Source organism: Canis aureus, chromosome X (assembly GCF_053574225.1).
Source record: "Canis aureus isolate CA01 chromosome X, VMU_Caureus_v.1.0, whole genome shotgun sequence".
Lineage (NCBI taxonomy): Eukaryota > Metazoa > Chordata > Mammalia > Carnivora > Canidae > Canis > Canis aureus.
The window spans coordinates 10,038,823-10,051,815 of record NC_135649.1 but is presented as its reverse complement, the minus strand read 5'-3'; the positions used below and the strand labels follow the sequence as shown (position 1 = coordinate 10,051,815).

Genomic DNA, 12,993 nt, shown 5'->3' with positions numbered 1-12,993 from the left:
GTTAAATATAATACATCGAAAATTTGCTAATGTAGTAATGACACACTATGACGTTTGCATATATTTCAAATATATTGCATATATTTCAGTGTTTCCTTAAGTTTTTCTCTTCATACCAGGCCATCATTAAAAATACACTTTTCCATGTTCCATTCCTCAGGACACCTATAAGCACATATATGTAAGATGAGAGCAAGCTTTGAGTGGAAACTGCAGAGGGATAAAGTCCTGTATCAACCTAATTCAGTCTCTATCAGGATTTCTCAGCACTACTGATATTTAAAATAAAGGGAACAGAATTTGCCACCCCCAAATATTTATCTTTTGCATAAGGATTATTAAAATATTTTTTAAGAATGAGTAGACATAGGAAAAGCTCTGAAAACTGAGAAGTTACTCTTTTGTAAGGAACATTTACATTTATAAACAAATCTCTATTTATAAGAGTATCTCCCTTTTTATACCAGGAAGAGGATGACCAAATCTCTAGAAACTCTTACCAAGGAAGAAGGTAACACCTAAATCTGCATAACAACCTGACCTCTATTCACTGTGCTTTTTCTGAGAGTTTCCCATAACTGGCTCACCCACGCCTACCATCTTCTTTTTTCTTTTTTTTATCTGAATATAATTGATATACAATGCTACATCAGTTTCAGTTATACAGTGGAGTGCTCCCAACATCTTCTTTTTCTTTAGCTGGAGATAGTTTTTAAGGTGGTGGCTTGGGCCATTTCAGGGAGGTACTCAGTTTTTCTGGGTCTCTCCTCTGTATACAAGAGGTATGCATGTAATTAAACTTCAGTTTGTTGTTCTCTTTTTAATTTGTCTTTTATTATAGGGGTGGGAGTGTGTTTGTGGGGGGGGGGAGGCTCTCCGCCAAGAACCTAAGGGTAGAGGGAATTTATTTCCTCCCTCACAGGTCCAGATGATTTCTTGTGAGGGCTTGCCCTGTTGGGTGTTTAGCAGAATCTGTGATATCTATCTAGCACCTACTCAGTAGATGACAGTAGCAACTTTCTCCGGGTTGTGATAACCAGAAACGTCCCCAGACATTGCCAATTGTCCCCTAGGGGACAAAATTGTCCCTAGTTGAGAAGTCCATATTTGAGATAAGACCCTTCTACGTCTTTAACTAGTGGGGAAGGAAAATCAAGTTTCAAACTTTATACAGATTAAAGCTTAGACCACCAAAAATTAGGGTGGAAACTGAGAAGGAATGATGAGTGTATTTTTTTTTTCCTAACTTGATCTAAAAATAGTAAACTAAAACAGGAACTTTTCAGAACTAAGCAGATTTAAAAATATCTGTGAAGACTTCAAAACACAATTGATCATAGCCCATAAGGTCATTTGCAGACAGGCCTGTACATGTATCTTAGTGACTGCACCAGGGTATGTGCTGTGCAATGGGTATCCAGAAGGCAAGGTGACTAGGAGAAAAACTGGAAGTAGGAAATCAGACTGCAAATAAAATACAAGTCAGGACAGCAGTGAAGTAGAAATGTAGAAAAGCACATAGAAATCAAATGTAAGAAATTGTTTACAGACACAGAGTCATCATACAGGACATCCCCAGAAACAGAAAATGAAGCAAGGCTGGGGGCAAATCATACGCATGAACCCAACAACGAGAGAGGGCACCCATACTGACACAGCCCAGGATTGCTTTCCTCATCTCAATTTGTTTATTTCTCCTCCCTTGGAGAGAGTCATCACTAGTCAACCTGGCCTAGAAACCTGCATGTGGTGACCACCTTTCTGGGTCAACAGCATAGGATCAGACTCACTTGTTTGGCAAAGGCATTTCCTTGACACTCTAGCAACAGATAGCAAGTTAATAGATTGTGTCTGCCTGACACTACTGGTTTCCATCTCATTGTGGAAATGATGGCTGCTGTTTTTCAATAGGGACTGTGGGCAGACATTCAGACTGGAAATATGATTGATTGTGTTTGTATCTGCTCTCTCATTTTCCAAGTGAATTTCAAAAACTTACATGAGAAACCCCAGAACATCTCTTTGATGTGCGGTAAGGCCCTGATGAGTACATTTAAACAGTGTCAGAAGTCATACTTTTTCCACTTATGAATTTCTCATCTATTTTTGTCTTTAGAGCACTTCTTAGCATCTGAAGTTTGTTTGTCCTTGTTTCTTGTGTCTCCTGCACAAAAATATGAGTTCTATGAATGCTGAGACCTTGTTGTATTGTTCACAGCCAAGTCCCTAGCACCTACAACAGAGCTTGGCATGTAGTAGTCACTCAGTAAATGTTTGTTGAATGAATAAATTAATGAATGAATGGGCAATAAACAACTGGAGAAACATTCCTACTCAAGTAAGAAGTCCTTTTAAAAATTTTAATCTCACATTATTGTACCTACCCAGAAATACCACATTATCTGCAGATATTGTCACTCAACTCCCTCTGTTTTGGAGGTGTCAGTGACTGTCAACGGAGGCTCTGAGGACTTCTTGATGAACCGCAGAGGAGGAAATCACTCTGATCTCCTGGATCTTGACACCAGCCATTAAAGACTGCATATCAGCCTGAGAACTAGAAGTAGCATTAATGATTTTGGGTTAAAAGACAGACCACAGAGCAAGGAAAGTAATGAGGAGTTGTGTTTTCACCTGCCCTCCATACAATTAAATCTTGACCTCTAGCTGTATCTAAATATGAAATAGAAACATTTGAATTCAGATATGGCTGTGGAGTCCTACTGATACCAGATACGATGCATGGGATTAACACCTCTTACGGAACAAATCATTGCACTAATTAGATCCCAGGAGCCAATACCTGCAACAACAAACAGAGAATAGTAGATGGGATACCATATGCATGACCAGCTCAGTGAATGAATAAACACTGGTAGTTCAGTATCTAGTCCCAGTCCAGACTCTGCACAGTAAATACTCTAGATCTGAGAATCTGTAGTAGGCCACCCAGTTAAAGCCTTGTAAAAGTAAAGTGAATGGGTTGTGTAAGGGAAAAAATGCAACCAAAATATTGGTATTTTGAAAGAAGAATTTACAGCTTGGCAAGGCAAGTTGTGAAAATTCTGTTTTGTTGAAAGGAAGAGAGCTAGCGCAGCCTTTAGAATAGCTTCTCATGACTAAGGAGATCACAGAATGCAAAAGATTCAACATAGTTTTTTGAAAATAATGCTATTTGAGGGGCACACTGCTCTAGTTTGCTCAGTTTTGCTTTTATTTATAGGTTTTACTTTTAATGAATCCAAACAATAGTTATTTTCCTTAATGGAGAAGCATTTTAGGAAAGTTCTTTGAATTGCTAGAATCACTATACAAGCTTAGACTATTTCTGATTCAAAGAACAAACTATTTGGTTTAAAATATAATGGATGATGGGGCAATATGAATTCAAGATCTCTTTGGAGTTTAAGATGCATTAAGTAGAACCAGAGTAGAGAGTGTCAATAAAATATATGATCATTCTCATTCTTAGAAAGAACAATGATTTTAACACACATGCTAATATAAAGACAATGAAGAAGAGAGGAAGAGAGTTTCAAATAGAAGATCTTATTTTTTTTTTCCAAATAGAAGATCTGCATACAGAGACACCTGAGTGGGTCAGTGGTTGGGCGCCTGCCTTCGGCCCAGGGCATAATCCGGGAGTCCTGGGATCGAGTCTTGCGTTGGCTCCCTGCGTGGAACCTGCTTCTCTCTCTGCCTGTGTCTCTGCCTCTCTCTCTCTCTCTGTGTCTCTCATGAATAAATAAAATCTTAAAAAAAAGAATAAAGAAGATCTGCATACAAATAATGTCATTTATTCAGAGCTCACTAGGTACTCTGCTTCTTACAGGAGCATGATGCAAAAATGGTCTGGGCATCCTTTCTTGGCTAACAAAAATGTATATGGCTACACATGAGTAGGCTTGGAAACTGGCTTCACTATTCTCTACCTTACATGTATAAGTGAGATTCCAACATGGATTCATCATTAATATCTTAGCAGTTTGGTACCAATCTATGCATCAGCACATTATTAAAATCTCCAAAAAAAGTGGCACAATGTCTTAGTCATAAATAGTAAAGTAAGTAAAATAATCTTTTTCCAAGGAAAAGGAAGAACTTAGGTACTCCAAGTCAGTGCTCAAGTGTTTTGGGGTAAGTTATGCTTAAACTAGATTTCTTCATTTGTAAGTAGTCACCTTTCATTTATACATCATAAGAATAAGCACAGGCAAAAAAAGGAGAGACTGGATTATAAAGCCATGACTCAACAAAGGAACTCACAAACTACAGACTCAGCGATCTACTCTCCATTTCTTTTGCACTCATGTTTAAATGTATTAAGGTCATCAGTTAATTCAAGGGCAGAGAAATGCCAGGTTCTTACCACAGTGTCAAGTGCTCATGAATGTGGAAATCATTATATTTTACTATAAGAGTGAGATTTTTTTTTTTTTTAATTTCGGAAGTAGATGTACAAACCCAAGTGGTCTGAAATAAGCCTGATGTGGGAAAAATAGAGGAAGGCATGACCATAGCATTGCTCTTCCTATCCTTTGGACATTTTCTCCTTGAATTTTCTTGTTGCCTTCCTTAAGTTCCCTTAGTAATAATGTAGTAAAGATTGCTACGCAATATTACTTTTCCTTTTCCTTAATAGCAGAACCTCGAACTTGTTTGGTTTGTCAATATGCTTAACCAAACAACTGTATTTCTGAACCTCCCTTGCTGTGAGAACAAAGGAGAAGACTAAGATTTGGCCAGTGTAATGTAAATAAAACTGTTGTGTGCAACATTCAGGAAGGTTCCTTAAAGATAACTCACTCCATTGCCTAATCTCTCTTCTTCTAATGCATGGAACACAGATACAATGTCTAGAGTTTCAGCATCCATCTTAGACCATATTAGGAGAGTGGGACAGAAAAATGGAAGGAATTTCAATCCCTGGAGACTTTAAAATTATACTACTAGCCCTGGATGTCTAGTCCTGGAAATATTTTAGACAAGAGAAAAATTAACTTTCCTATTGCTTAAATCAGTGGCATTTTGGACTTTTTGTGTTAGGCAGCTGAATCAAATTCTAATTGATATAAAACACAAAAAAAAAATTCCCCCAAAGTTAAAACAGTGAAGGAAATAGGGAAAAGCAGATACAAGGTATTAAAGAAGTAAATGGGAGAATTTGTTATCCAAAAATGTCTCTTGGGCAGCCCCGGTGGCTCAGTGGCTTAGCGCCGCCTTCAGCCCAGGGCATGATCCTGGATACTTGGGATGAGTCCCAAGTCGGGCTCCCTGCATGGAGCCTGCTTCCCCCTCTGCCTGTGTCTCTGTCTCTGTCTCTCTCTCTCTCTCTCTCTCTCTCTCTCTGTGTGTGTGTGTGTGTGTGTGTCTTTCATGAATAAATAAATAAAATCTTTAAGAAAATGTCTCTTTGGCATAAAGATTATTTTATGCTGATTATTTTTTAAAAAATAGCAGACATGAGAGAAGTTCTAAAAAGCAAGTAAAAGTTAATTACCCTTTGGTAAGAGTAATTTCGATTTATAAAGGTGTTGGGGACAAAAAATTTTCCTCTACGTTCAAGATTCTTCTAGCTGGTCTAGAATCAATTGGCATAATACAGATTAACAGGAGAAAAAAAACTACAACAAAATTTACTTGCATGCACACAGAGGCCCAATAGTAAAATTGAGACCTAAAGAAATGACCAAGGCAGGCGGTTTTTATACTCTTTAGGCAAAGAGGCATAAATATGTGAGGAATTGGCAGGACAAAGAAAATCTATGTTTAGAGGAGCTTTAATCAGTAAGGAATTCTAAAGAGAATTTTGATTAGGGTAGTAAATGAGCAAAAGTAACAAGGTTTATTTATGCAGCCTTCTCATTTCTGAATTCCCTATCTCTGGAGAGAAAGATGTCTCTTTAGCTCCTGTTACAGGGAAGGTATCTTTCACATGGGAGATTAATTTCCTGCTTTCTGGAGACAACAAGGATATGGAGGGGAGGCTCAGAGTGTTCTAATTGCACTGACTGTTCTTTTAAGTAACTTTAATTCAAAATAACCAATATGCTGAAGTATCACATTTGGGAACTGCCTGCCTTTGGCCCTCACAAGGGAAATTTCCATTTGTAAGGGTATCTCCCTCTGTACCAGGAGGAGAAAAATATAGAGAAAGTTATCAATGGAGAAGGCATGGACTTAAATCTGAATAACAACTTAATCCTTGTTACCTGTGCTTTGCCTGAAAACCTGGTTCTACCCCACCAAACATTTTCTTTTTTCATTGGCTGGAAATGGTATCTAAGGTGGTATCTTGGGCCATTCCAGGGAGTCACTCAGTTTTCCTGGGTCTCTCCCATGTATACAGGAGATATACATGTTATTAAACTTCTCTTTTTCTTCTGTTAATCTTTTATTACGGGGGGTCTCAGCCAAGAAAGGTAGAGGAAAAATTATTCTCCCCCACAGAGGCAAATAAAATACACATAATCAGGACTCCTATTTCAGAGAGCTAGCAGATGCCTATAATGACAAGTTGCTCTCATTACATGACTAAAGAGAACAAATAAAATATATTTGTTCATGAAGCTTTCAATCCGTTTTGGAACAAATATGTGTAATCCAAAACGTTAAAGATGGTACCATTTTTTATTTATAGTAGTATTGTGTACTTCTACATCATCCAATAATGCCCTCTCCAGCATTAAGAGGGAACTAAATGTAATGCAGTCTCTACTATGGGTTAGGAGCTATAAATGATTTAATAGTGTCCTTCAAAAATTCCTGTTCTCCCAAACCTCAGAATGTGGCCTTATTTAGAAGTAAGGTCTCTGCAGATAATACTATTTGAGGATCTCCAGATGAAATCATCCTGGATTTGGGGTGAGCCCTAGGTCCAACGACTGGTTTCTTTACAAGAAGGAGATTTGGATACAGAAAGACCTACAGAAACAGAGAAAGAGACACAGAGAAGGCCACATGAAGACAGAAATTGGAGTTATACTGTCACAAACCAAAAAATGCTAAGGATTGTCAGCAACCACCAGTAGCTAGGAGACAGGCATGATATGTTTTCTCCCTCAGAGCCTCCAGAAGGAACTAATCCTGCTGACACCGTGATTTCAGACTTTTGGCCTCTTGAACTATGAGAAAATAAAATTCTGTTATTTTAAGCTACCACGTTTGTGGTAATTCATTACAGCAGCCCTGGGAAACTAATACAGGATCCTAACATACATTCGCTTATTTAATCTTCACAACAGCACTGTCAGACTGAAATCATTATATATATTTTATAGATACAAATGATGAGTCACAAAGAAAAGGTAGTATTTTATTTCTCTGATAGGTATGCAGTGCCTATTCTGTGCTAGACTCCTTATATATTAGGAAGCACAAATAGAAATAACTGCAAAGAAACACAAATTATAAATGATCAAGTCAAAATTTGAATCCAGGTCTGCCTGACTCGAGAGGCACAATGTCCTTATCATATTAGTAAACAATGTTCCTCCAATTGTCTTCAATCCTGTGGTGTCAATGCAATTCCAGCGCTATCAGAGCAGTAGAAATTACTCTTCACTAATGGTCCTATCTGTGTCTCAGTGCTTTTTTTTCCCCCCAGTAAGACCAAGCAGAGCCACATACTTTCCTTTCTGCAAACAAAATGCTTTGGGTGAAATTTCTCAAAGCTGAGATCATGGGACTTCTTCCTTTGAAAGTGAAAATGTTTTTGCAGATCCTTCCTTACTCCATTGCAAAGAGGGATTTGTTCCATCTGCTCATCACATCTGGGTCAAGGGCAGTAGCTCTGAAGATGATTGTTTGATTTCATTGAAAAAAAAAAAACAGTTTATTGGTTCCTAATTCTGAAACCATATGGTGCCAAACTTGACTTAAGAGCCTCTGTGTGCAAGCATCAGCACCACCTCCTTTTGACCTATTCCCCAAGTAGAATAAGGATCATCCTGCTACAGGCATGAAGAAGCAAAGGGCAGGGTGGACAGAGTCAAGACCTGACTATGTTACAGTGAAAAAGCTGTAGAATCATAACATGAAAGAATTAGAAATCCATTCATTTTCACTTTTCCAGTTTACAGATGATGAAATTGAAACCAACAATGGGTTAAGGACTTGGCCAAGGTTAAGTAGAAAGGCTAGAAGACAGAGTCAGAAATAGAAAGCAAGGTTCATTACTTAAAAGCTGATGCTCTCTCTATAAATCGTATTCTTTCTTTGAGCCTCAAAATCCTTATTGGTAAATCAAGGCTAAAGATACCAGCTTGGCATATCCATTAAGGTTATTATGATCATCAAATGAGAATCTACATGAAAGACCTTGGGCCCAACACTTCTCGTCTCTGGGTCTCAAGTTCAACTACTTTCAAATAAGGATGCTGCACTAGTTGATACCTCAGTTACAATACTTGTCTCTATGGGTTTTGTCTACTCCGTATTTCCCGTCCCTGAACTGAACAATTTGTCTCTTCTTGATTCAGCTTATTTTAGCAACAGTGAACAAAGTGTTTGGGGTCAGATAGAAACAAAACTGGCATCTCTATCCCAAGGGCACTGCCATATTACACATTCCATTAAAGAATATAATTAAGTGAACACACTCAAAAAAAGTTCTGCTGAATGATCACAAACAAAGCCTTCGCTATAATCAAAAAGGAGTGCTCCTTTCACTCCTGGTTTTGTGCCATTTTTTCATACTTCTAATTTTGGTTGAAAAAATACTAGGTTCTATTTTAAATGCTATTATTTCTCAGGAAATTCAATTACAAAAATGATTCCTTTGTTCTCTAAATGATAGTTGGCTAAATACTCTACTTGTGAGGGTTAGAATACACAATAAAAATAGGGATTCACCTAACTGCAATTGTTACCTACCCAGGTGCAAGATTTTGTTGGTGTGGGGAAATATGGAGAGAGGAGAGTAGGAGGAGATGCTTTTCCAGTAGATATGTGTTGTGTCTATTTTCCAATGTTAAAAAAGGGGTGAGCGTGATTTTGAGGGTTAGATTGAGGGGAAACTCAAAATTGTAAGATCCTTGATGAAGATTTTTTTTAACAGATTTTAGAAAGACAATTAAGAGGTATGTGTAGAATGTTTTATCTGCTATAACCTGAAAGGCATAATCTTGATATACCTAATATTAACCTTTCATCCGCTCACCCAGCTGCCCCGCCTTTCAACAAGTAATTTTGAGTACACACCAGGCGTCAATCTAGGTTTTGGGGAAAAAGTAGTGAACAGATAAAAATCCCTGCCCTCATGGAATTTACTTTTGTGTGTGGTGGGGGTGGGGGCGGGGGAGGGTAGGAAGCCAGACAATAGACAGATAAATAAGAAAAGTATATGGTATATTAATTGGTAAAAGCCTATGGAAAATAATGAAGGAAAGGAGATAAGGAAGACAGGTGGCAGGGATAAGAATTGCAATTTCTGCAGAGACCTGCAGAGATAAAGGAGTCATCCATGAAGATATTTAAGGGAAGAATATCTGGGCAGAGGGCTCAACAGTTGCAAAGGCTCCGAGGCAGGGGCATGCATGGGGTGTTCAAGGAAGCCAGATGACTGGAGCGAGGCAGGTGAAGAACAGTAGGGGATGGGATTGGGGGAGATTTGGAGGGAGCACATGGGCTTCCAAATAAATGTTTTTACTCAGAATGAGACGAGAAGCCACCTGAGTTTGTTGAGCAGAGAAGAATATAATTTGATATATGCTTTAATAGGATCAATGTGGCTGTTCTGCTGAGAACAAACTGAAGAGGAACAAAGATGGAAATAGAAAGATCAGTTAGCAGGCTGTCGAGGTCATCCAGGTGAGAAGTGATGGTAACTCCAACCAGGCTGGTAGGGTAGTTGCTGTGATGGTTAATGAGAAGTGGTCAGATTATGGCTATATTTCGGGGACCGAACAAATCCAAACAGGACCATATTTCAGGCAGACAAGCATCTCTCATGCTCAGGCTAAAGGAATTGCAAACTTTAGAGTGGCACTTTATATTTTTGAGGGGTGGGAACTGCAAACCTGATAGCCTGACTTTTATCCAAAGGAGTTCACTCACTCACTCTTAAATCTTAGAAAAGGAATTTGAGGAAACATCTACTCTACAAATATCTTATTGTACCTCAATAGTTTCTGAGCTATACTCTCAGTATTTATTTTTTTTTCCTTTTATACTGTTAGTTCAAATTGGTATTTTCACTGACCAGATATTGAAATATGTGCCTTGGGACCACACAAGATAACTGAAGGGAAAACAATGACAAGGGGCTTAAAAATGAGGATTGCAAGAACATAATGCAAATGAGAAAACATATGCAGCAACATCAGTATGTGGATGTGCTTTTCCAGCAAATATCAGGCGCATCGCCAGAAAGTCGCAGGTGTACACGGCATGTGAAAGTAAGAGAGTACAAAGTGAAGAGATTTATGTCCGGTACCCTTTCACTCAATTGAGAGGTGGGCATCATTTAAATACAGGTTTGCAAATACTGGAGGATTTAAGGGAATATCAATAACTCCAAAATTTAAACAGGGAAGTTGAGAAACGATGAATCAACGAGGTTTCAGAACACTGGAAAGCTTCTGCTAACCAAGTTTCTCAATTTGTCCCTTTATGAGGTTTGACCATATTTTATGTGACTGGGTTCAAATTGTGTATTTAGCCAGGTTGCGATGAAATATAAATAAAAACGGCCATTGATTCATCAATATCACTGTTAACGTGAATGTCACATTTATATGTACAAATGACTACTTCTCCGAAATAAACTCATTGATTTTGCTATGCATAGACACCTGGCCCAGGGGATAAGTGATGGCTGAAATCCCATTTTTCATCCACTTCTTTCCAAGTCACAACTCTGGTGATAGGAGAGGGGGCATCTGTTTATAATTATGTCAGGTAGAGAGGTCTTTTGGTACGTCACACTAAAGTATGTAATGTGCTCACAACGGCTCCTCCCTCCATTCCCTTTGTAAGTAGTCACCTCTTGGAGTCATTTTATTTTTTTTTATTTTATTTTTTATTGGAGTCATTTTAGACCAGGCTTCTCAAACGTCAGTGAGCATAGAGAGCTCTGGGGCGGTTGCTACTAATTCTGATTCCTGGGCCTAGTCACCAACCTCTTAACCTGACATCTCAGTAGAATGGGGACCAGAATTTGCAACGTAAACAATATCTCAGCAGGTTCTGAGGCTGGTAGTCCATGAACAATAGGCTGAGAAACACTGTTTTTTAAAAATTTAATTTAAAATCCAGTATAGTTAACGTGTTATATTAGTTTCAGGTACATAATAGAGTGACTCAACAGTTGCATACATCACCCAGTGCTCATCACAAGTGCACCCCATCACCTATTTCACCCATGCTCAGCCTCTTCCCCTCTGGTAATGAGCAGTCTGTTCTCTAGAGTTAAGAGTTTGTTTCTAGGTTTGCCTCCCTCTCTCTCACTTTCTTTATCCCCTGTTGCTCCTTTGTTTTGTTTCTTAAATTCCACATATGAGTGCAATCATATGGTATTTGTTTTTCTCTGACTGACTTATTTCACTTAGCATAATACTCTAGCTCCATCCATGTCATTGCAAATGGCAAGATTTCATTAGTTTTATTGCTGAATAATATTCTATTGTGTGTATATACACACACACACACACATATACCACTTCTTTATCCATTTATCAGTCAGTGGATACTTGGGTTGCTTCCATAATTTGGCTATTGTAAATAATCCTGCAATAAACCCAGGGGTCCATGTGTCCCTTTGAATTAGTGTTTTTTTTTTCTCTTTTGGGGGGGTACATACCAGTAGCCTGATTACTGGATTGTAGGGTAATAGTTCTGTTTTTGACTTTTTGAGGAACCTCCATATTGTTTTCCACAGTGGCTGTACCAGTTTGCATTCTTACCAACAGTGTAGGAGGGTTCCCCTTTCTCAGCATCCTTGCCTACACACCTGTCGTTTCTGATTTTAGCCATTCTGACAGGTGTGAGGTAATATTTCATTGTAGTTTTGACTTGCATTTCCCTGATGAGTGACATTGAGCGCTTTTTTTTGGGGGGGGGGAACACATGCCTTTTATTGATCTAAGGAGCATAACTAGTTAATAGGCTTGGGCAGAGCTCCCCTATCTGTATGGCTCCCATTTCCCTCTCCTGGGAGTTTGTGACTCACCCTCAGGGAGAAGAGTGTTCTGGACAGGGGTGGCAGACAGAGCCACAATAAAAAATACAGAACTGGGGTCTGAAAGGGTATCATGGTGAAGTAGAAAACACAGGGTTATGAGATCATCCAAATAAAAAGTCCACCAGGGCAGAAGAGAAGTTTCTCCACATGGGCCCCCCACCTGCCCTTGCCAGGAATGGGAGGGGGCAGGAAGCTTCTGCTGGAGATTTCCTACTGTGCCCTTCGTGCCATCAGCATCTCCCGGATGTTGTCCTCAGCTTCCTTCACACTCCGCTCCAGGTAGGATTTTTTTCTGTTCTAGTTCTTCAGTTTTTCTTCTGCTATTTTCTGTTTCTCTAACAGTTGACTGTGAATTACCTCCTTGGACCAAAGAATAAACATTCTTCCTACACCTTCATACATATTAGTCTCATCTACCAAAGTCATAATCTCTGTATCTGTAAGATGCACATGCTTTTTTGTTCTGTTTTGCTGTTCAGTCTGTATGTCTGCAAGCTTCACCTTCTGTTGAGTGTCAATAACTTTGGCTTGAAGTTCTGTGAAGGCCTTCTTCAACTCCAGATCCATGGGAGCCGCCATCTTGGTTCACTCGGTGCTTCTCTGAGCACTTTTTCATGTGTGGGTTGGCTCTCCGAATATCTTTGGAGAAATATGTGTTCAAGTCTTCTGCCTATTTTTTAATAGGATTATTTGTTTTTTGGGGTGTTGAGTTGTATAAGTTCTTTACATATTATGGATACTAACCCTTTATCAGATATGTCATTAGCAAATATCTTCGCCCATTCAGTACGTTGCCTCTTAGCTTTGCTGAT

General features: G+C 38.8%; 1 pseudogene; it reads right to left on the bottom strand.

Moving 5' to 3' along the window:
- Positions 1-12,112: 12,112 nt before the first annotated feature.
- LOC144308380 (prefoldin subunit 1 pseudogene) lies at positions 12,113-12,765 on the bottom strand (annotated as a pseudogene).
- Positions 12,766-12,993: the final 228 nt, after the last annotated feature.